The sequence below is a fragment of the Triticum urartu genome, chromosome 2A (assembly GCF_056163025.1).
Source record: "Triticum urartu cultivar PI428250 chromosome 2A, HENAU_Tu73, whole genome shotgun sequence".
NCBI classification, from domain to species: domain Eukaryota; kingdom Viridiplantae; phylum Streptophyta; class Magnoliopsida; order Poales; family Poaceae; genus Triticum; species Triticum urartu.
Window position 1 is genome coordinate 36,948,933 of NC_141874.1, and position 23,580 is coordinate 36,972,512.

General features: G+C 45.0%; 2 pseudogenes; both read right to left on the reverse strand.

The window, feature by feature from the left end:
- Positions 1-10,431: 10,431 nt before the first annotated feature.
- LOC147983354 (GRAS family protein TF80-like) lies at positions 10,432-12,299 on the reverse strand (annotated as a pseudogene).
- A 464-nt stretch (positions 12,300-12,763) lies between these two features.
- Positions 12,764-15,282, reverse strand: LOC147983355 (scarecrow-like protein 3; annotated as a pseudogene).
- Between the last annotated feature and the right edge of the window lie 8,298 nt (positions 15,283-23,580).

Consider the following 23,580-nt stretch of genomic DNA (forward strand, 5'->3'; position numbering starts at 1 on the left):
GGACCGCATCTTGCGCTGCCTACCTGCTCCACCTGGGCAAAGCACCACCACCACCGGCGCCCTCCCTCTCCCTGCAGCTTTCGAGTCCGCCGCCTACTCCAGCGGCCGGCGCGTCAACATCAGCGCCCTCGCCGAGGACATCCAACGCCAGATCGTCTCCGAGCTCCCCATGAAGGAGGCCGGCCGCACCACCGTGCTGTCCTCTAGCTGGAGATACATCTGGCGCTCCACCCCGCTGGACCTCGACGCCAACAGCTTGACCCCCCACGGCGACGACGGATCTGATGACCCAAACGCCGTGGTGAGCCGCGTCTCCCAGGTCATCGGCTCCCACGAGGGCCCTTTCCGATCCGTCCACCTCAACAGCAAGGCCATCGTACACCGGACGTCTACGCTCACGGACTGGTTCCAGGACTTGGCCAGGAAGGGCGTGCAGGACCTCGTCTTCGTCAACCGCTGCTCCCTCATCTTCATCAGCCTTCCGGAAGAGATCCTGCGGTGCACCTCCCTGGTGCGTCTCTACGTCGCCGTGTGCAACCTGCCGTACAGTACACCGGCAGGCACGACGTCCAGTTTCCCGAGCTGCTGAAGCTCGGCCTGTGCTCCGTGGGCTTATGCGAAGAAGACTTCGACTGGCTGCTCGTCGGCATCCCCAAGCTGGAGAAGCTGACGTTCATCTGCGGCCGCGTGGCGCTGACCCGCATCGACCTCGTTAGGCCGAGGCTGAGATGCGTGCTGTTCTGGCACGCCTTTCCCTCACATGAGCTCGCCATGGTCGATGCGCCGTGCCTTGAGCGCGTCATTCTCTGGGAGGAGCACGCATACAGCCTTGCCCCCTCCCCGATCAAGATTGGATTTGCTCCTGTGCTTCGGGCTATTGGCTACCTCAACCCCACATTTGCATGTGCTCCTGATTGGGGACCAACTAATCATGGTATACGTATACGTATTCTCAAATTTCAACTCGCCCGGATTGTTTAATTCTGTCCATGCCTAACTACTTGCACTGTGCTTGTTTACTGTCCAGTTTTCTCTTGCACAAAATCACACACTGATACACATACACTAGTGCGCCCGTTTATGTTTAATGGATGCTAGTAATAAATTCTTGATTTGAAAAAAAATCTACTTAAAATTAGGCAATGATCGATAAACTGATTTAGGATAATCATATATTTCTCCAGTTTAAAAATACTAGTCATCAACCCATGGGTCGGACAGGTTAGCAAAAAAAAGGAACATATATATACATCTAATTGAAGTGTAAATGGCATGTTCTAAAAAAGTGTAAATAACATTGGTGTTACCAATTTTTATTAATAAGAATAGGGAAAGAAACACTTTCTACATATTATTGTACAAACATATGAATGCCTCTACTACTTATCCATACGAAGGGATATCTATATTTTTTCAAAGAAGTTATTCACTGGGGGTAACGTCGACTAAGATACAGAAGAATATGAGTTGAATGACATCGGATGTCGGAAAAACCATACCAACCTTTGAAGTACAATACTTTATATACATGATGTCTCGATCACAAACAACTGTTACTCAGTCCAATAATAATGCGGTGGACTGAGAAACCTTAGCTCATCGGAAAATCAACTTGCATGTCAATTCTAGAAAAAAAACATAGTTGCACTCATGAATGAGTGATGTGGGACTTGTAATCAGAATGTGAGCAACTGAAAATACTTAATAATCCCACCTTCTTAAGCATGGGTGCAGTAGTCGATAAAATGTTCTCCATTAATAGGTGAAGCAAATAATTGCGTGAACCGCTTAGCAAAAGGGTCATTACGTGGAACAACTTACATGTGGCTAATTAATGTGTAAATAACTTGGCAGGCTACCGACAACCTTCTGAAAAGAACCAACACACACATCATACACATATGGCATTAGAAATACTTTACTGATATTAGACCCAGTGACATTCATATATTTCTCTGGTATAGGAATATAAACTAAGATCCATCGAGAGAGGGATCATTTTCTTGCCTATATAAATTGAGCGTCAAGTCAGACCTGCAGGATCAAACTTATTTTTACTGTGGTTAGTTATTTCACCGCACTAAACAGTTTATGAAATTAAATTTACCATAAGCACTTCGCTGATGTACTGGGATAAAATTCCAGGGTTATTGTACATGTCCTCCAGAGCAGCACTAGGGAGAAAACTATAAATATTGAGCCTATAAATTCACAGTTACAGATTCTTTTTTCCTTTTAGAAGGGAAATTTCACAATTATAATATTGAGCCTATAAATGAACACATTTAACCGTAATCCTAATGGCAAGCTACTATTTTCTCACAAATAAAAAAGGAACTAATTTTTCTATTCATTCACCTAGAAAATATACAGTTGATAGTCTCTCCTTTTAGTGAAATCAAATAAAAGCACAATAGTTATCAGTTGATATAGTCTCATTGGAATTTAAATTGAATTTTATTGTGGCTAATTACTCTACTTATTTTAGCCATGAAGAAGAATTACTATTGTTGGAATATATAGAGAGGTGGTCACAGTTATTGATTCTTTTTTTCTTTTAGAAGGTAATTTTTTTATATTTGTAAATATTGGTCCTATACTCCTATACATGAACGCATGTCAAACTAATCGTAATGCCATACTACTGTTTTATCACAAATAAATAAATATTATTTATACACGTAGAAAGCTTATACCTAAGCAAAGCTCCTATGCATCTTTGTGGATATTAATTTTATTTTGCACTTGTTGTACTATCTAAATGCCAAAGTAAATTTAGAACCATGGCGAGAGTAGTCATAGCTTTTTTAAATTTGAGAACTCATTCTCAGTAGTATATATTTAAAACTCCAGGAACGTGAACAGAAATAACAGCAAGACACCAACTTATACACACGAAGAAGAAAATTACTACAATAATCGTTACCCTTTTATTATCAGTCTCTGGAATGTCGATCCACATAAAAACTAAGGCCTTCTGAAGTGTTTTATTTTTCTCCATTTAACTCATGAATTAAGAGCAGTAGCATTCATAATCATCACATTTTACTTTGGCATTCAGCACTCTTGCTCTCCTTGACACCTAATGATGATGCCTTTTTACTAATGATTGAACATCATTCTCTCCCTTGAAAATTCACAACGTCAGTGCAACATCAAGGAATTCATGGTGCATGCACAGATTATCCATACGTTGAAGTTGCTTTTTCCACTACAACATATAGCAGACGCCTCGTGAACAGTGCCTACAGGCAACCAAGAAACACTAAAAGCTGCAAGGAAACCACACACAGCAATCCTACTACTATTAAGAAGGTAGATAACCCTGATAGCTTTAAATAATATAGATTGCAATTTTTTAACTTATAAATATATTGTAATTAATCACCTGAATTAGAGATTCTGTTCTGGACCTAGAAAATAGAAAGATTTATTGGAAGTTGTCTGGTCGTTGCTAGTGGTGTTTTTTTCGATGTTTTACGCCGGGCGATGGTGCGAAAAAAACTGGAGATCAAATCTTGGGTCGCAAGTGTGTTGTGTGATCTTCCGTACGCCAGAAACAGTGTGGGGCGATACCTTCCCCGTACTGCCGTCTGGCTATCCACTGGTCCAGATGGTATCAGCACAGTGCACCGCAGATTGTAATGAGTCCTTTTAATTAATGAGAGGTCCCATTTGCAAAATAAAAATCAGTGGAAGGAAGTGTCAGCAAGCAGAGAACTTGCCGCTGGATTAGACGGTCGGCAAAAGTGGACGCTTGGGGAAGATAAAACAACGACCTCTAGGCGCAAGCACCATGGAGATATTAGGGGATGATACTTGAAATAGATGAAGGGGTGGCTGTGGGAAATTATCGCTGCTCATTTTTCTTCTTTGTAAATTATTTTTCTTTTTGAGAGAGCACAGCCTATACATGAATCCGCAAGGCTCTGCGTGGCTTTTTCATCCCTTTTTGCAACTTCTTTTTCCTTTTTGAGAGATTGCAGCCTGTAGAGAAATCCATAAGGCTCTGGTTGTTTTTGCTTCTTTTAGTCCTTTAGTTTTGAGAGATCACAGCCTATAGACAAGTCCCGTTAGGAACAAGTGTTGAGGTGGGACAAAGGGCAATGACTTCCTGAGATACTTCATCCAACGATTGTAGATAACTAACAGAGAAATCAAATGGGCAATTTTGATTATTTTTCTGGGATCAACCTGGTGCCTCCAGTGGTGTTTCTATTTAGTAAATATAAGATATAACATGGATTAAATAATATTATCTAGGATCCTATCCAGAATTATGCTAAGTAATATATCTATATATGCCCGCGAACTGTGTTCTAAGCACCAAAACACATCAAATTAAGGCCATGATCTTTCTCAGTTTTGGGAGAATATGTTTCAAGCTCTCTTTCATGATTTTGTGTGATCAATTTGTTTCGATCTGTTGACTACACTTTTTTGTGTGGGGACATTGGACACAATGTTGACTCAAGTGGATCACAAAAACTTGACCTAAATGAAATGTAAGCGGCACAAATGTTATTCTCCTCTTCTCTTGATTTATAATGAATAATAAAATACTAATACACTTGTAATGTGCGAAAATATGGCGCCCTTGACAAAAGATTAATATAACCCTTCTTTTTTCCATGATTAATGGTAGAAGAATGTATGTTTAATATTCTTTGTTTCAAATGTGTCGGTCTTTTCATTACTTGATTCATATTATTATAATAAAACCGTTTAATGCGGTATTTCTTGCCCTTGAGGTGAAGTGTTAACTGTCAGTTGTTTATTTTTATATTTTGTTGTCTCTTGATTCACAAACAGAATAAGCGATTGCATAGTCTCTTGATACCGAGAAAACAAGGAATGTCTGTGTATTTTAATGAGTTATGTACTGTAGGCCGGGACAAATGCTAGTCCAACTGCTGAGGTTCCGAGTGTCAATATCTTGGCCATTGATTTCCAGTTTGGAGCTGCCAAAGGAAGAAAGGATGGCGCTATCATTTCTAACATGCTTACCAAGAATTCAGATATTGCATATCAAGGAATATGTGACGTCCATTTCTCCCACTTTTCCTTATTCTAAATCATTTGCACACAACAATTGACATGAAATATATGGCCCAGCTAACACTTTTCTTTGTAGAATGGCGGATCTCTATTCAAAACCTCTGTTGACAGTGATGGCACATTATGGAAGAAGAAAATAGATCCCATCAAATGTGTGAAATCAACCATTGAGAAGCTCGTATTGCATGGTTTCTGTGGGGGTGGTAGCGAACTATCATTTTTTTAAGTCCATTTTGAAAAGTGCGAACATGCTCAAGGAGATTTGCATTGTCTTTTCAGATGATGTATTTTCTGCCGGCTTGGAAACTGATATAGAAGAAAAATGGAAAAGGGCTGCCGCTTCGGTTGAATTAGCTAGTGAGACTGTGCAAATCTTCAGGGTGCATAAACACAACACGTGGAACTACAAGAAAGCATCTGATCTCTTACTTAGTGACCCTTTTGATTGCCTAACTTGAACAGGCCTGGCACTTCTTCCTACTAGTTATTCTGCAAAGGGCTACTAAACTGATAGTCAAGTCCCTGAAGGCAATATAGCTTCTTTTAGGCAATATTATACTTTCAGTTGTCAGGTTGCCGGCAGCTCTCCAATTTCAAGTACCCTTGCATCACCATTATTCTCTACTTAATTTACTAGCCATCATGTGGCTGATTTCTTGAATAAATATTTGTACCTTAAATGATGCCTACACTGCATACCCATTTGCCTTTGCCCAATTTTATCTGCGACACTTCAAGATAAACTCTTCATATGATACATGAATTCCGTGGATGTTGGTGGCTAAACGACATAGTAACTGTGTATTTTATGAGGTATTTTCATGTGGCTAGCCACAACTGTGTGAGCGTTCTACATGTATGAAAGAATCACCTGCGAGTTAACAACAATCTGGTTGTGCGTCTCAGAAAAAAATGGTTCTATTTTGATTATAATATTGATCATGCTGTCGTGATTCGTGGATAATATACTTTAACTGTTTCATGCAGGCTTACGTAAGATATAGTTGACCCCTGGCAAGGTATATTATTGGACTGGTTACATATTTTTATATCAGTTTTTTCAAGTGCTTTCGAATGTACACATCAGGAAGAGAGAAATATGCACCGAGTTAAAATCGGCAATAAATGAGTTAAGTGATTGATTGTTACACCTTTACAAACTGTATGATGCAGGGCCAGACATATGTTAAAGTAAGACATAATTTGGTTTGCTCATTTAAAGAAATTCATTGCATAACATACTGATCTTTACTGAATAATCCTAACTTTAAATATACAAATTGACAATTCATGGGTTCTACAAGCACATATAAATTTGGGTTAACTAGATAATTGCCACTCAAATTCTGGCGATTACGAGAAATGCCACTACAATTTCCAAACTTTGAAAAATGGCATTTCCATTTTTGGAAACTTTCAAAAACGGAAATGACATTTTTCATAGTTTGGAAATTGCAGTGGCATTTCTCGGAATCGCCAGAATTCGAGTGGTATTGATCCAATTAAGCCTATATATTTCTCCAGTTAGAGGTCATGTCACGTACCCCGCATAAACTATTAGGTCTCAGTAGACTAGACAACAGTGTATGGGATCTAGTGGTGATCCCGCATAAACTATTAGTGGTGTGGACCCTAAGGGCACACCACTGGTATCGTCACTAGTACTAGCGAGGGCTCTAAACTTCCACGCCACTAGTAACAGGTTAATTATTAGTGGTGTGTTCTTTGCTTCAACGCGACTAGTGACCTAGATACAATTGGTGTGTTAGTTGGACGACACGCCATGGGCCAACAATTCAGCTTTGGGCAGCCTGCTCCTTCTTCCTCCTCTCTCCCTTCAATTCTTTCTCCACTTTCTCTTCTTTCTCCTTGCACTCTCCTTTGTCTATTCTCCCTCTCTCTCCTTAGCTTTTCTTCTTCCTCTCTTCTCTCCCCTTCACTATATATCTAGATCTCTGTCGATCTTCTCTTCCTACCAAAACCCTTTCACTTTCCAATGTCCTCAGGAACCCACTGATGGACATGTGTCTGCCGCCCGTCACAATAGAGAATGCCTACATCGAAGACGTGCTCGCTTCTGCCAGCAGGAGCGAAATGAAGTGAAAGGCAGCCTAGCATAAACAGCGCCCGACGTGCGGTGCAAGACAACAAACTTATAGGAAATTGGAACCTCCTTAAGGAGAAGACAAACTTATCAGGCCGAGCAACTGACCATCCATCTTAAGGTAGTTGAGGACGACCAAGTGAAACAATCCGGAACAAAGTAAGAGATATTGCGAGCACCAGTGCCCGGCTGACGACAGTAAAGAAACCCGGTAGGGGTAACCACGAGCAGTGCCCGGCTAGTGTCAGGGAAGCAACCCTGCACCGTCGAGTGTGCGCATGCCAGCCACTTGCCGCCGCAATGCCTGGCCGGACGGAAATACCCTACTCGGTTGGTGCATGGGGCTAGAGGCAGTCGTCGGGTGGGCGTACCTAACATGCCTGGCGCACGAAGCAAAACACACAACGCGCACGAACCGGGACAACGTAGGGAGCTCTCTAACCGGGCGAGCGTAACGTGGAAGGCAGGTGCGACGCGGCCCAGGATGGCGTGGGCGGACCAGGCCGCACGAGGCCGAGGGTGCTGACAGGCGGGTTCGGAGATGCCATTGCGCACGGGGCCCTACTTGCAGGCATTCCCAACACCGCCCAATAACGGTGTCCCCGAACGCGCGGATGACCCATCATGGACCGCCAACCTGAGACACCTGGGTGCGCGCTGTCCGGGTTCAGATGGCATGGAGAGCCCCGGAGAGGCCTACATGGCATGCCACCACAGAACAAATGGCTTGAAGGGCACTCTTGCCCTCGACGAGCCCCGGGAGGTAGGTACTCCAGCACCCTTTCTAGGAATATTTTTCTCTTTGTTTATATGAGTGTATTTTGGATAAAATACACTCATATTACGTTTGCACATATTTCACAAACTGTTCAGGTAATTTTCAAAAGTGGTCCAGGCACTCAGAAAAATGTTCATGAAATTTATTAACTTTTCGCACATCCTCAATAAATGTTCATTACGCTTAATATAATCTTCATACATTTCTCAAAGTGCTAATGCCATTTTTTAAATGTTCACATGTTAAAAAGGGTGTCCACGAATATTGTACTCCTCCAATCTGTAGACAATAATATGTGATTGAGTGCCGACTACATTGCATCTCCCAGACTTGTCAACGGAAGGACGTAAAAAGGGCTGACGAAGAGTTAATAATCCAGAGCAAAATATGAAGGTCACAAAAGGCCCATGAATATCGTACTCCTGCGGCGCCCTGTCCCGACTCCCGACCAACCGGCTCAAATGTTGGAACGGAGCCCTAGGTCTGAGAGAGTGTGTAAAATCACTGGTGGAGTACTACCAGGGTATCCAAATTTGGATCGAGGTCACGCAGCCAATCCCCATTCCATTCCCGTCTCACTTTCCCCGGCCGCCGCTCTGACCTCTCCTCACACTCACATCGTCGGCCGCCTCTGTGACCTCTCCTGCCACGCCATGGACATCATCATCGACCACATCTTGCACTGCCTCCCTGCTCCACCTGGGCCAATCACCACCACACAGTCCACCCTCTCCCTCTGCAGATATCGAGTCAGCCTCCTACTCCAGCGGACAGCGCGTCAACATCAACGCCCTCCCCGAAGACATCGAACGCCAGTTCGTGTCCAAGATCCCCATGAAGGAGGCCAGTAGCACCACCGTCCTGTCCTCAAGCTGGAGATACATCTGGTGCCCCAGCCCGCTCGACCTCGAAGCCAACAACTTGATCCCCCATGGCAGCGGCAACGGACCTGATGACCCCGACAAGGTGGTGAGCCACGTCTCAAGTCATCGGCTACCACGAGGGCCCTTTCCGATCCGTCCACCTCAACAACCAGATGTCTAAGCTCAGGGAGTGGATCAAGGCGTTCGTTAGGAAGGGCGTGCAGGAACTCGTCTTCGTGAACCGCTGGTCCCTCGTCTTCATCAGTCTTCCTGAAAAGATCATGCGGTGCACCTCCCTGAGATGCATGCTGTTCTAGCATGCCGTTCCGTCACATCAACTCGCCATGGTGGAAGCGTCAAGGCTTGATTGCATCATACTCTGGGAGGCGGACGCATACAACATTACCCCTGCCAAGATCAAGATTGGAAATGCTCTGCTGCTTCGGGCTGTTGGCTACCTCAACCCCACATTGCATGTGCTCCAGATTGGGGACGAACTAATCATGGTACTTATTCTCAAATTTCAAATGGATTGTTTATAATTCTGTCGATGCTACTATATGCCTTCTTGCACCCTACTTGTTTATTGTCCAATTTTTTATTATTTTCCTTATCAGGAAATGCACTAAATCACACATGAACTATAGGAAAATCCGGTTTTCCCGTGTGTTAGCCCATAAGCCGAGTGCTTTTTTTCTTGTACTCGGCTTATGTTCCTCTAAGCCGAGTCTTGAAAAGAAAACCATGATGTCCATAAGCCATGCATATTTAAAGGACTCGGCTTATGGCCATCTATAAGCCGAGTGTTGCAAAAAAAAAGGTCTCGGCTTATAGGGATAACACGGTATCAACCGGAAAATGCACCCGGCTTACAGGACACACTCGGAAAAACACATCTCCCACGTGTCTACAACTTAGGCGGCTGCCGGCGCCGTCACGGAACAGCTTATAAGCCGTGTGGCCAAAGCTGGCACTTGCCTTACAGGGTCTAAAAGAGGGCTCAAAGGAGTTTAGCTTTCATTTGTTTATCTTAAACAATTGGGATAAAGGAAATTTTATACATTTACTTGCACTTTATTCCTCTAAACCAAAGGGATGGATACTGCCAAAAAAGGAATTTTATATTCTTGTATCATACTAAGTTGGAAGACAGTAGAACGGAAAGTCGTCGTGCTAAGGCCCCATAGGAAGAGGTTGCGATTTCTCCTCGCATGTGTATGTTTGTCCTTGCGAGAATGTGGAGAGAGAGAGGGGGGGAGAGAGGGAGAGGGAGGGAGGTAGAGAGAGTGAGGGAGAGAGAAAGAGGTCAAACGTTTTGTGCTAATTGATTTGCTATCATAATAGTACGTCTTGAATGTTTCAAAGATAACCAAAATGTCTTGAATGTTGCAAAGATAATCAAAACGTCTTGAATGTTTCAAAAATAAAAAAATGTCTTGAACATTTTCCAACATCTGCTTGTGGCATAAGATGAAACAACAGCTATCACACAGTAGGATAACAACAACTCAAAATGATAACAAGATGTTCTGGCAATCAACTAAAGCACATTCATCAAATGCATGAAATTATTGCAATGAATTGAGAAATTTGCAGATATCACATGTCACAATATCTGGCGATCCTCGTCACACCGCACGCCTGCAGGTCGAGACAGAGAATATCAGTATGCCGCCCCAGTGGATGAAGAAGCACACATCCTACTCACTGGAAACCCTATACGCCCCTTGCTGCAGCCGGTCACCATCTGCCCTAGCATCTCCGTTTGCGCCACTACGTCTGCGCTCATCACCGCAGACGCGAACCCGGCGGCCATCATCCGCTCGTGGCGCTCCCGACGCTGTGCGCCATCACAGGCAACGTTATCCCTAATTGCATATAGGAGCAGGCACCATTCCATGTCGGACCGCTCCATTGCTGACCTGCGTACATGTACGCTCTCCTCCAGGGCATCAAACAGGACCCCGTAGTAGTTGAACGCGTTGTCGAACTGGCCCATGAACTCACCGTTGTGGTCGGCCTCCTGCTCCGTCACGACCATGTGCTTCGGCGATAGCTCCGCTAGGTCGCGGCGGAGCACGGCAGCCCTCGTCATGGTAGCATGGGCCTGCACTTTTCCTTTCCTGTCATGAGGACGAGCAGCCACTTCTACAAACTTGTAGGCCAGCAAACGGTGGAGCTGTAGGGTGGAGACCATGACTAGTGCTTCGCCAGTCCTGACACCGAGGGGCTCGATGTTGCGTGGCTGATTGATGTGGATTTTCACCGGGTGGAACTAGGCTTCCCGGGCGAGGAGCACACCGGTGATGCACAGGAACTCATCCTCCTCGTTAACAATGGTCAGACGGAGGATTTCGTCATGTGCGCCCGCTCGCGGACCCTTGGCAAAGAGGCGAAGGAGCAGAAGTCACTGGGCCATGTCAGCGCCGTCGAGACCGACGACGTGGAGCACATCATTCCTCTCCGCCCGAGCTGCATCGAAGATGGCGTAGTTCAGCGTTGTCCCGGCGAGGTGGAGGAACAGGCATGTCTCGGCGAAGTGGTGGTGCACCGCGCCGGCCGACGGTGCGGGGGTAATCTTGTGTAGCTGGACGGGACGGCACACGCCCTGACAAGGGTGGACCACGCGTGGTGCTAGAGCATCGGCAAACGAAGACGCGAGGCAATGCAGGGGCCTGCCGACATCGTCCGATGCGAGACTCCTGCATATCCTCTCCAGCCTCTTCTTTATCAGCTCCTTGTCCCCTTTGGCGAACGCGGTGGCGCAGGAATATAGAAGTGTAATAAGGTCTATGGCGTGCAGCTCATACTGATTCTGCTGTGAGGTGCCGTCGGGGATGCTGTAGTAGGTGCCGCTGCCGACCGCACCTCCGGTACGAGTAATGTCGTACTACCATTGATGCTGCAGTGTACAAATGTCCCGTTGAGTCCGCTTTCGAGATCCACCGACCACGCTGTCCTTAGAGGCGAGTTCAGTGATACACTAGTGTGCCCATTTGACGTTTAACGGATGATAGGAATAAATTCTTGATTTGACAAAACAAATTTTACTTAAAGTTATACAATGGGGATAAGGTGATTTAGGATAATCGTATATTTCTTCGGTTTGAAAATACTAGTCATCAACCCATGGGTTGGACCGGTTAGCAATAAAAAAGGAACATATACATCTAATTAAAGTGTAAATGACATGTTCAAAAAAAGTGTAAACAACATTGGTGTTATTGATGTTTCTTAATAAGAATAGAGAAAGTAACACTTGCTACATATTATTATACAAAGATATGATTGTCTCTACTAATTATCCACAGGAAGGGTCTAAAAGAGGTCTCAGAGGAGTTTAGCTTTCATTTGTTTGTCCTAAACGGTTGGGATAAAGGAAATTTTATCCATTTACTTGCACTTTGCTCCTCTAAACCAAAGGGATGGATACTGCCACAAAAAGGATATTTATATTCTTCTATCATACTAAGTTGGAAGACAATCGGGAAGTCATCGTGCTAAGTCCCATTAGAAGAGGTTATGATTTCTTCTCGCATGTGTATGTTTGTCCTTGCGAGAATGCAGGAAGAGAGAGAGAGAGGGGAGAGAGGGAGAGGGAGGGAGGTACAAAGAGAGAGGGAGAGTGAGAGGTCAAACGTTCTGTGGTAATTTATTTGCTATCATATTAGTACTTCTTGAATGTTTCAAAGATAACCAACACGTCTTGAAAATGTTTCAAGGATAGCCAAAACGTCTTGAATTTTTCAAAAATAACAAAAATGTCTTGAACATTTTCAACTTTTGCTTGTGGCATAAGATGAAACAACAGCCATCGCAAAGTAGGATAACAACAACAACTCAAAATGATAACAAGAAGTTCTAGCAATCAACTAAAGCACATTCATCAAATGCATGAAATTATTGCAATGAATTGAGAAATCTGCAGATATCACATGTCACCATATCTGGTGATCCTTGTCACACTGCATGACAGGTCAAGACAGAGAACATCAGGATGCCACGCCAGTGGATGAAGAAGCACTTATCCTTCTCACTGGAAACCATGTACGCCCTGCTGCAGCCGGTCACCATTTGCCCCGGCATCACCGTTTGCGCCACTGCGTCTGCGCTCATCGCCGCAGACATGAACCCGGCGGCCGTCAGCCGCTCCGCCCACTTCGCCATCCGCTCGTGGCGCTTTCGGTGCTGCACGCGGTCACATGCAACGACATCCCTGATCTCATATAGGAGCAGGCACCATTCCATGTCCGACCACTGCATTGCCGACCCGCGTGCAGGTACGCTCTCCTCTAGGGCATTAAACAGGCCCTCGTAGTAGTTGAGCACGTTGTCGAACCGGCCCATGAACTCGCCGTCATGGTCGGCCTCCTGCTCCGTCACGACCATGTGCTTCGGCGATAGCTCCGCTAGGTCGCGGAGGAGCGCGTCGGCCCTCGTCATGGTAGCATGGGCCTGCGCTTTCCCTTTCCTGTCGTGAGGATGAGCAACCACTTCTACAGACTCGTCGGTGAGCAGAAAGTGGAGCTGTAGGGTGGAAACGATGACCAGTGCTTCGCCGCTCCTGACACCGAGGGGCTCAATGATGAGCAGCTGATTGATGTGGAGTTTCAGCGGGTGGAACTGGAAGCTGATGTGCAGGCTCCCGGCTTCCCGGGCGAGGAGTGCACCGGTAACGGACAGGAACTCGACCTCCTCGTTGACAATGGTCAGACGGAGGATTTGGTCATGTGCGCCCGCTCGCCGACGCTTGGCAAAGAGGCGGAGGAGCAGGAGTAATTGGGCTGCGTCAGCGCCGTCAAGATCGACGACGTGGAGTACGACATTCCTCTCCGTCCGAGCAGCATCGATGATGGTGTAGTTCGTCATGGTCCCGGCGAGGTGGAGGAACGACCACATCTCGGCAAAGTGGCGGTGCACCGCGCCGACCGACGGTGCGGGGGTAATCTTGTGCAGTTGGACGGCATGGCACACACCCTGGAATGGGTGGACCACGCGTAGTGCTATAGCGTCGTCTAACGAACACAGGAGGCAGTGCAGGGGCATGCCGATGTTGTCCGATGCGAGACTTCTGCATATCCTCTCCAGCCCCTTCTTTATCAGCTCCTTGTCCCCTTCGGCGAACGCGGTGGCGCAGGAATATAGAAGTGTGATCAGGTCTATCGCGTGCTGCTCATGTTGATTCTGCGGTGAGGTGCCGTCGGGGATGCTGTAGTAGGCGCCGCTGCCGACCTCACCTCCGGCACGAGTAATGTCGTACTACCATTGATGCTGGAGTGTAAGAATGTCTCGTTGAGTCCGTTTCCGAGATCCACCGACCACGCTGTCCTTAGAGGTGAGTTCACTGATACACTAGTGTGCCCGTTTGACGTTTAACAGATGATAGGAATAAATTCTTGATTTGACAAAACAAATTTTACTTAAAGTTAGACAATGGGGGATAAGGAGATTTAGGATAATCAAATATTTCTTCTGTTTGAAAGTACTAGTCATCAACCCATGGGTCGGACCGGTTAGAAATAAAAAAAAGGAACATATACATCTAATTAGAGTGTAAATGACATGTTCAAAAAAAGTGTAAATAACATTGATGTTACTAATGTTTCTTAATAAGAATAGAGAAAGTAACACTTGCTACATATTATTATACAAAGATATGATTGTCTCTACTACTTATCCACGGGAAGGGTCTAAAACAGGTCTCAGAGGAGTTTAGCTTTCATTTGTTTGTCCTAAATGGTTGGGATAAAGGAAATTTTATCCATTTACTTGCACTTTGTTCCTCTAAACTAAAGGGATGAATACTGCCACAAAAAGGATATTTATATTCTTCTATCATACTAAGTTGGGAGACAGTCGGGTAGTCATCGTGCTAAGCCCCATTAGAAGAGGTTATGATTTCTTCTCGCATGTGTATGTTTGTCCTTGCGAGAATGCAGAGAGAGAGGGGAGAGAGGGAGAGGGAGGGACGTACAAAGAGGGAGGGAGAGACAGAGGTCAAACGTTCTGTGGTAATTGATTTGCTATCATACTAGTATGTTTTTAATGTTTCAAAGATAACCAACACATCTTGAATGTTTCAAAGATAACCGAAATGTTTTGAAGGTTCCAAAAATAACACAAATGTCTTGAACATTTTCCAACTTCTTCTTCTGGAATAAGATAAAACAACACCTATCGCATAGTAGGATAACAACAACAACTCAAAATGATAACATGAAGTTCTGGCAATAAACTAAAGCACATTCATCAAATGCATGAAATTGTTGCAATGAATTGAGAAATCTGCAGATATCACATGGCACAATATATGGCGATCCTCGTCACACCGCACGACAGGTCGAGACAGAGAACATCAGGATGTCGCGCCAGTTGATGAAGAAGCACACATCCTTCTCACTAGAAACCATGTATGCCCTGCTGCAGCCGGTCACCATCTGCCCCAGCATCACCGTTTGCGCCACTGCATCTGCGCTCATCGCCGTAGATGCGAATCCGGCAGCCGTCATCCGCTCCGCTCACTTCACCATCCGCTCGTGGCGCTCCCGGCGCTGCGCGCCATCACATGCAACGATATCCCTGATCTCATACAGGAGCAGGCACCATTCCATGTCCGACCGCTCCATTGCTGACCCCGTGTGCAGGTACGCTCTCCTCTAGAGCATCATACATGGCCCCGTAGTAGTTGAGCGTGTTGTCGAACCGGCCCATGAACTCGCCATTGTGGTCGGCCTCCTGCTCCGTCACGACCATGTGCTTCGGTCATAGCTCCGCTAGGTCGCGGAGGAGCGCATCGGCCCTCATCATGGTAGCATGGGCTTGCGCTTTTCCTTTCCTGTCGTGAGGACGAGTAGCCACTTCTACAAACTCATCGGCGAGCAGAAGGTGGATCTGTAGGGTGGAGACGATGACCAGTGCTTCGCCGCTCCTGACACCGGGGGCTCAATGTCGAGCAGCTGATTGATGTGGAGTTTCATCAGGTGGAACTGGAAGATGATGTGCAGGCTATCGACTTCCCATGCGAGGAGAACTCATCCTCCTCGTTGACAATGGTCATACGGAGGATTTGGTCATGTGCGCCTGCTCGCGGACGCTTGGCAAAGAGGCGGGGGAGCAGAAGTCACTGGGCGGCGTCAGCACCGTCAATATCGACGACGTGGAGCACGACATTCCTCTCCGTTCGAGCTGCATCGATGATGGCGTAGTTCGTCGTGGTCCCGGTGAGACAGAGGAACGGGCACATCTCGGCGAAGTGGCGGCGCACCGCGCCGGCCGATGGTGTGGGGGTAGTCTTGTGCAGCTGGACGGCGCGACACACGCCCTGGCATGGGTGGACTACGCGCAGCACTAGAGTGTCGGCGAACAAAGACAAGAGGCAGTGCAGGGGCCCGCCGACGTCGTCCGATGCGAGACTGTTGTATATCCTCCCCAACCCCTTCTTTATCAGTTCCTTGTCCCCTTTGGCAAACGCGGTGGCGCAGGAATATAGAAGTGTGATAAGGTCTCTCACGTGTTGCTCGTACTGATTCTGCGTTGTAGGTGCCGTCGGGGATGCTGTAGTAGGCGCCGCTGCTGACCTCACCTCCGGTACGAGTAATGCCGTACTACCATTGATGCTGGAGTGTGATACGTGTCCAATGTATCTATAATTTCTGAAGTATTCGTGCCATGTTTAAAACAATGTTATATGGTTTTGGTATGATTTGATTAGAACTAACCTGGACTAACGCTGTTTTTAGCAGAACTACCGTGGTGTCGGTTTTTGTGCAGAAATAAAAGTTCTCGGAATGGGCTGAAAATTTACGGTGATTTTTGATGGACCAAAAGAGACCCCCGAAGCACCGGAGCTGGGCCAGGAAGTGATCGAGGTGTCCAGAAGCCGCCAGGGCGCTCCCTCGGGGGTAGGGCGCGCTCCTACGGCTTGTGGGCCCCTTGGGCACCCCCTTGATGTGAGACCGATGCGAAAAATTGTTATAAATCCCCAAACCTCCAAAAAGAACCCGAGACAAGAAGTTCCGCCGACGCAAGCCTCTGTAGCCACGAAAAACCAATCTAGGCCCTCTCTGGCACCCTGCCGGAGGGGGCCATCATCACCGGAGGCCATGGAGGAGGAAGCCGGAGGGGGCCATCATCACCGGAGGCCATGGAGGAGGAAGCCGGAGGGGCCATCATCACCATGGAGGCCAAGGACCAGAGGGGTAACCTCTTTCCCATATAGGGGTGAGGCCATGGAGGAGGAAGCACAAGGGCAAGAACCACTCCCCCTCTCTCTCGGTGGCGCCGGAGTGCAGCCGAGGGAACCATCGCCGCGGAGATCGTCTTCATCAACATCACCATCTTCATCACCTTCCTCATCTCTTTTAAGCGGTCCACCCTCCCGCACCCGCTGTAATCTCCTACTTGAACATGGTGCTTTATGCCACATATTATGATCCAATGGTATGTTGCCATCCTATGATGTTTTGAGAAGATTTCTTTTGTCTTTGGGTTGATTGATGATCTAGATTGGCTTGAGTTGTATGTTTTATTTTGGTGCTGTCCTATGGTGCCTTTTGTGTTGTGCACACATGAAGGATTCCCGCTGTAGGGTGTTGCAATACATTCATGATTCACTTATAGTGGATTGCTAGAGTGACAGAAGCTTAAACCCGAGTAAGGGGGTTGTTGCGTATGGGATAAAGGGGACTTGATACTTTAATGCTATGGAGAAAGTATGTTATCTTATGCCTCTCCCTCATATAAAATTGCAATAATGATTACCGATCTTGTTAACAATTGCCTAGGATAATTCTCCACACCGATCCATCATTTTTCCACATTTGCTATTTATAATATATAGTAATATATTCTAACTTTATGTGAACAACACCTATTTTTATATTTTAGTTCTCCGATATCATGCAAAGCTATCCCTTTCATACCCATACGTAGTTTTATTTCTCGTTTCTAGATGGAAGCAAACGTTTGGTGTACGTATAGTCATATCAGTGGCACATAGGACTTGAGAGAATATTGATCCTACCTTTAGCTCCTTGTGAGTTCGACACTCCGTACTTGTCACTTCCACCCTTGGAAATTGCTACGATGATTCCTTGCACTTGGGGATTATCAGAGTGTAGGAGTGTCCCGTTGAGTCCGTTTCCGAGATCCACCGACCATGCTTTCCATAGAGGTGTGTTCACGGATACACTAGTGTGCCCGTTTGACGTTTAATGGATGCTAGGATTAAATTCTTGATTTGACAAAACAAATTTTACTTAAAGTTAGGCAATGGGGGGGGGGGGGTAAGGTGATTTAGGATAATTATATATTTCTTTGGTTTGAAAATACTAGTCATCAACCCATGGGTCAGACCGGTTAGCAATAAAAAAGGAATATATACATCTAATTAAAGTGTAAATGACATGTTCAAAAAAAGTGTAAATAACATTGATGTTACTAATGTTTCTTAAGAGAATAGAGAAAGTAACACTTACCACATATTATTATACAAAGATATGATTGGCTCTACTACTTATCAATAGGAAGGGTCTAAAAGAGGTCTCAGAGGAGTTTAGCTTTCATTGTTTGTCCTAAACTGGCGGGATAAAGGAAATTTTATCCATTTACTTGCATTTTGTTCCCCTAAACCAAAGGGATGGATACTGCCACAAAAAGGAATTTTATATTCTTCTATCATACTAAGTTGGAAGACAGTCGGGAAGTAGTTGTGCTAATGTCCCATAGTAAGAGGTTATGATTTCTTCTCGCATGTGTACATTTATTCTCGCATGAGCGAGAGAGAGAGAGAAGAGAGAGAGAGGGCGAGAGAGGGCGAGAGAGGGAGACGGGAGTAGAGAGAGAGGGGAGAGAGGGCGAGATAGGGAGACGGGGGTAGAGAGAGAGAGAGAGGGAGAGAGAGAGAGGAAGAGAGAGTGGTCAAACGTTCTGTGGTAATTTATTTGCTATCATACTAGTACCTCGTACTTTCAACTTCTGCTTGTGGCATAAGATGAAACAACAACTGGGAGTATGATAACAAGAACAACTCAAAATGTCTCGAATGCTTCAAAGATAACCAAAACGTCTTGAATGTTACAAAAATAACAAAAATGTCTTGAACATTTTCCAACTTCTGCTTCTGGCATAAAAAGTTCTAGCAATCAACTAAAGCACATTCATCAAATGCATGAAATTATTGCAATGAATTGAGAAATCTGCAGATATCACATGTCACAATATCTGGCGATCCTCGTCATACCGCATGCAAGGTCGAGACAGAGAACATCGGGATGTCGGCCGCCGCTTTGACCTCTCCTGACGCTCACGCCGTCGGCCGGCTCTCTGACCCCCCCTTGACCTCTCCCTCGATCCACGCCACTGACCTCTTCATGGACCGCATCTTGCGCTGCCTACCTGCTCCACCTGGGCAAAGCACCACCACCACCGGCGCCCTCCCTCTCCCTGCAGCTTTCGAGTCCGCCGCCTACTCCAGCGGCCGGCGCGTCAACATCAGCGCCCTCGCCGAGGACATCCAACGCCAGATCGTCTCCGAGCTCCCCATGAAGGAGGCCGGCCGCACCACCGTGCTGTCCTCTAGCTGGAGATACATCTGGCGCTCCACCCCGCTGGACCTCGACGCCAACAGCTTGACCCCCCACGGCGACGACGGATCTGATGACCCAAACGCCGTGGTGAGCCGCGTCTCCCAGGTCATCGGCTCCCACGAGGGCCCTTTCCGATCCGTCCACCTCAACAGCAAGGCCATCGTACACCGGACGTCTACGCTCACGGACTGGTTCCAGGACTTGGCCAGGAAGGGCGTGCAGGACCTCGTCTTCGTCAACCGCTGCTCCCTCATCTTCATCAGCCTTCCGGAAGAGATCCTGCGGTGCACCTCCCTGGTGCGTCTCTACGTCGCCGTGTGCAACCTGCCGTACAGTACACCGGCAGGCACGACGTCCAGTTTCCCGAGCTGCTGAAGCTCGGCCTGTGCTCTGTGGGCTTATGCGAAGAAGACTTCGACCGGCTGCTCGTCGGCATCCCCAAGCTGGAGAAGCTGACGTTCATCTGCGGCCGCGTGGCGCTGACCCGCATCGACCTCGTTAGGCCGAGGCTGAGATGCGTGCTGTTCTGGCACGCCTTTCCCTCACATGAGCTCGCCATGGTCGATGCGCCGTGCCTTGAGCGCGTCATTCTCTGGGAGGAGCACGCATACAGCCTTGCCCCCTCCCCGATCAAGATTGGATTTGCTCCTGTGCTTCGGGCTATTGGCTACCTCAACCCCACATTTGCATGTGCTCCTGATTGGGGACCAACTAATCATGGTATACGTATACGTATTCTCAAATTTCAACTCGCCCGGATTGTTTAATTCTGTCCATGCCTAACTACTTGCACTGTGCTTGTTTACTGTCCAGTTTTCTCTTGCACAAAATCACACACTGATACACATACACTAGTGCGCCCGTTTATGTTTAATGGATGCTAGTAATAAATTCTTGATTTGAAAAAAAATCTACTTAAAATTAGGCAATGATCGATAAACTGATTTAGGATAATCATATATTTCTCCAGTTTAAAAATACTAGTCATCAACCCATGGGTCGGACAGGTTAGCAAAAAAAAGGAACATATATATACATCTAATTGAAGTGTAAATGGCATGTTCTAAAAAAGTGTAAATAACATTGGTGTTAACAATTTTTATTAATAAGAATAGGGAAAGAAACACTTTCTACATATTATTGTACAAACATATGAATGCCTCTACTACTTATCCATACGAAGGGATATCTATATTTTTTCAAAGAAGTTATTCACTGGGGGTAACGTCGACTAAGATACAGAAGAATATGAGTTGAATGACATCGGATGTCGGAAAAACCATACCAACCTTTGAAGTACAATACTTTATATACATGATGTCTCGATCACAAACAACTGTTACTCAGTCCAATAATAATGCGGTGGACTGAGAAACCTTAGCTCATCGGAAAATCAACTTGCATGTCAATTCTAGAAAAAAAACATAGTTGCACTCATGAATGAGTGATGTGGGACTTGTAATCAGAATGTGAGCAACTGAAAATACTTAATAATCCCACCTTCTTAAGCATGGGTGCAGTAGTCGATAAAATGTTCTCCATTAATAGGTGAAGCAAATAATTGCGTGAACCGCTTAGCAAAAGGGTCATTACGTGGAACAACTTACATGTGGCTAATTAATGTGTAAATAACTTGGCAGGCTACCGACAACCTTCTGAAAAGAACCAACACACACATCATACACATATGGCATTAGAAATACTTTACTGATATTAGACCCAGTGACATTCATATATTTCTCTGGTATAGGAATATAAACTAAGATCCATCGAGAGAGGGATCATTTTCTTGCCTATATAAATTGAGCGTCAAGTCAGACCTGCAGGATCAAACTTATTTTTACTGTGGTTAGTTATTTCACCGCACTAAACAGTTTATGAAATTAAATTTACCATAAGCACTTCGCTGATGTACTGGGATAAAATTCCAGGGTTATTGTACATGTCCTCCAGAGCAGCACTACGGAGAAAACTATAAATATTGAGCCTATAAATTCACAGTTACAGATTCTTTTTTCCTTTTAGAAGGGAAATTTCACAATTATAATATTGAGCCTATAAATGAACACATTTAACCGTAATCCTAATGGCAAGCTACTATTTTCTCACAAATAAAAAAGGAACTAATTTTTCTATTCATTCACCTAGAAAATATACAGTTGATAGTCTCTCCTTTTAGTGAAATCGAATAAAAGCACAATAGTTATCAGTTGATATAGTCTCATTGGAATTTAAATTGAATTTTATTGTGGCTAATTACTCTACTTATTTTAGCCATGAAGAAGAATTACTATTGTTGGAATATATAGAGAGGTGGTCACAGTTATTGATTCTTTTTTTCTTTTAGAAGGTAATTTTTTTATATTTGTAAATATTGGTCCTATACTCCTATACATGAACGCATGTCAAACTAATCGTAATGCCATACTACTGTTTTATCACAAATAAATAAATATTATTTATACACGTAGAAAGCTTATACCTAAGTAAAGCTCCCATGCATCTTTGTGGATATTAATTTTATTTTGCACTTGTTGTACTATCTAAATGCCAAAGTAAATTTAGAACCATGGCGAGAGTAGTCATAGCTATTTTAAATTTGAGAACTCATTCTCAGTAGTATATATTTAAAACTCCAGGAACGTGAACAGAAATAACAGCAAGGCACCAACTTATACACGCGAAGAAGAAAATTACTACAATAATCGTTACCCTTTTATTATCAGTCTCTGGAATGTCGATCCACATAAAAACTAAGGCCTTCTGAAGTGTTTTATTTTTCTCCATTTAACTCATGAATTAAGAGCAGTAGCATTCATAATCATCACATTTTACTTTGGCATTCAGCACTCTTGCTCTCCTTGACACCTAATGATGATGCCTTTTTACTAATGATTGAACATCATTCTCTCCCTTGAAAATTCACAACGTCAGTGCAACATCAAGGAATTCATGGTGCATGCACAGATTATCCATACGTTGAAGTTGCTTTTTCCACTACAACATATAGCAGACGCCTCGTGAACAGTGCCTACAGGCAACCAAGAAACACTAAAAGCTGCAAGGAAACCACACACAGCAATCCTACTACTATTAAGAAGGTAGATAACCCTGATAGCTTTAAATATACAGATTGCAATTTTTTAACTTATAAATATACTGTAATTAATCACCTGAATTAGAGATTCTGTTCTGGACCTAGAAAATAGAAAGATTTATTGGAAGTTGTCTGGTCGTTGCTAGTGGTGTTTTTTTCGATGTTTTACGCCGGGCGATGGTGCGAAAAAAACTGGAGATCAAATCTTGGGTCGCAAGTGTGTTGTGTGATCTTCCGTACGCCAGAAACAGTGTGGGGCGATACCTTCCCCGTACTGCCGTCTGGCTATCCACTGGTCCAGATGGTATCAGCACAGTGCACCGCAGATTGTAATGAGTCCTTTTAACTAATGAGAGGTCCCATTCGCAAAATAAAAATCAGTGGAAGGAAGTGTCAGCAAGCAGAGAACTTGCCGCTGGATTAGACGGTCGGCAAAAGTGGACGCTTGGGGAAGATAAAACAACGACCTCTAGGCGCAAGCACCATGGAGATATTAGGGGATGATACTTGAAATAGATGAAGGGGTGGCTGTGGGAAATTATCGCTGCTCATTTTTCTTCTTTGTAAATTATTTTTCTTTTTGAGAGAGCACAGCCTATACATGAATCCGCAAGGTTCTGCGTGGCTTTTTCATCCCTTTTTGCAACTTCTTTTTCCTTTTTGAGAGATTGCAGCCTGTAGAGAGATCCATAAGGCTCTGGTTGTTTTTGCTTCTTTTAGTCCTTTAGTTTTGAGAGATCACAGCCTATAGACAAGTCCCGTTAGGAACAAGTGTTGAGGTGGGACAAAGGGCAATGACTTCCTGAGATACTTCATCCAACGATTGTAGATAACTAACAGAGATATCAAATGGGCAATTTTGATTATTTTTCTGGGATCAACCTGGTGCCTCCAGTGGTGTTTCTATTTAGTAAATATAAGATATAACATGGATTAAATAATATTATCTAGGATCCTATCCAGAATTATGCTAAGTAATATATCTATATATGCCCGCGAACTGTGTTCTAAGCACCAAAACACATCAAATTAAGGCCATGATCTTTCTCAGTTTTGGGAGAATATGTTTCAAGCTCTCTTTCATGATTTTGTGT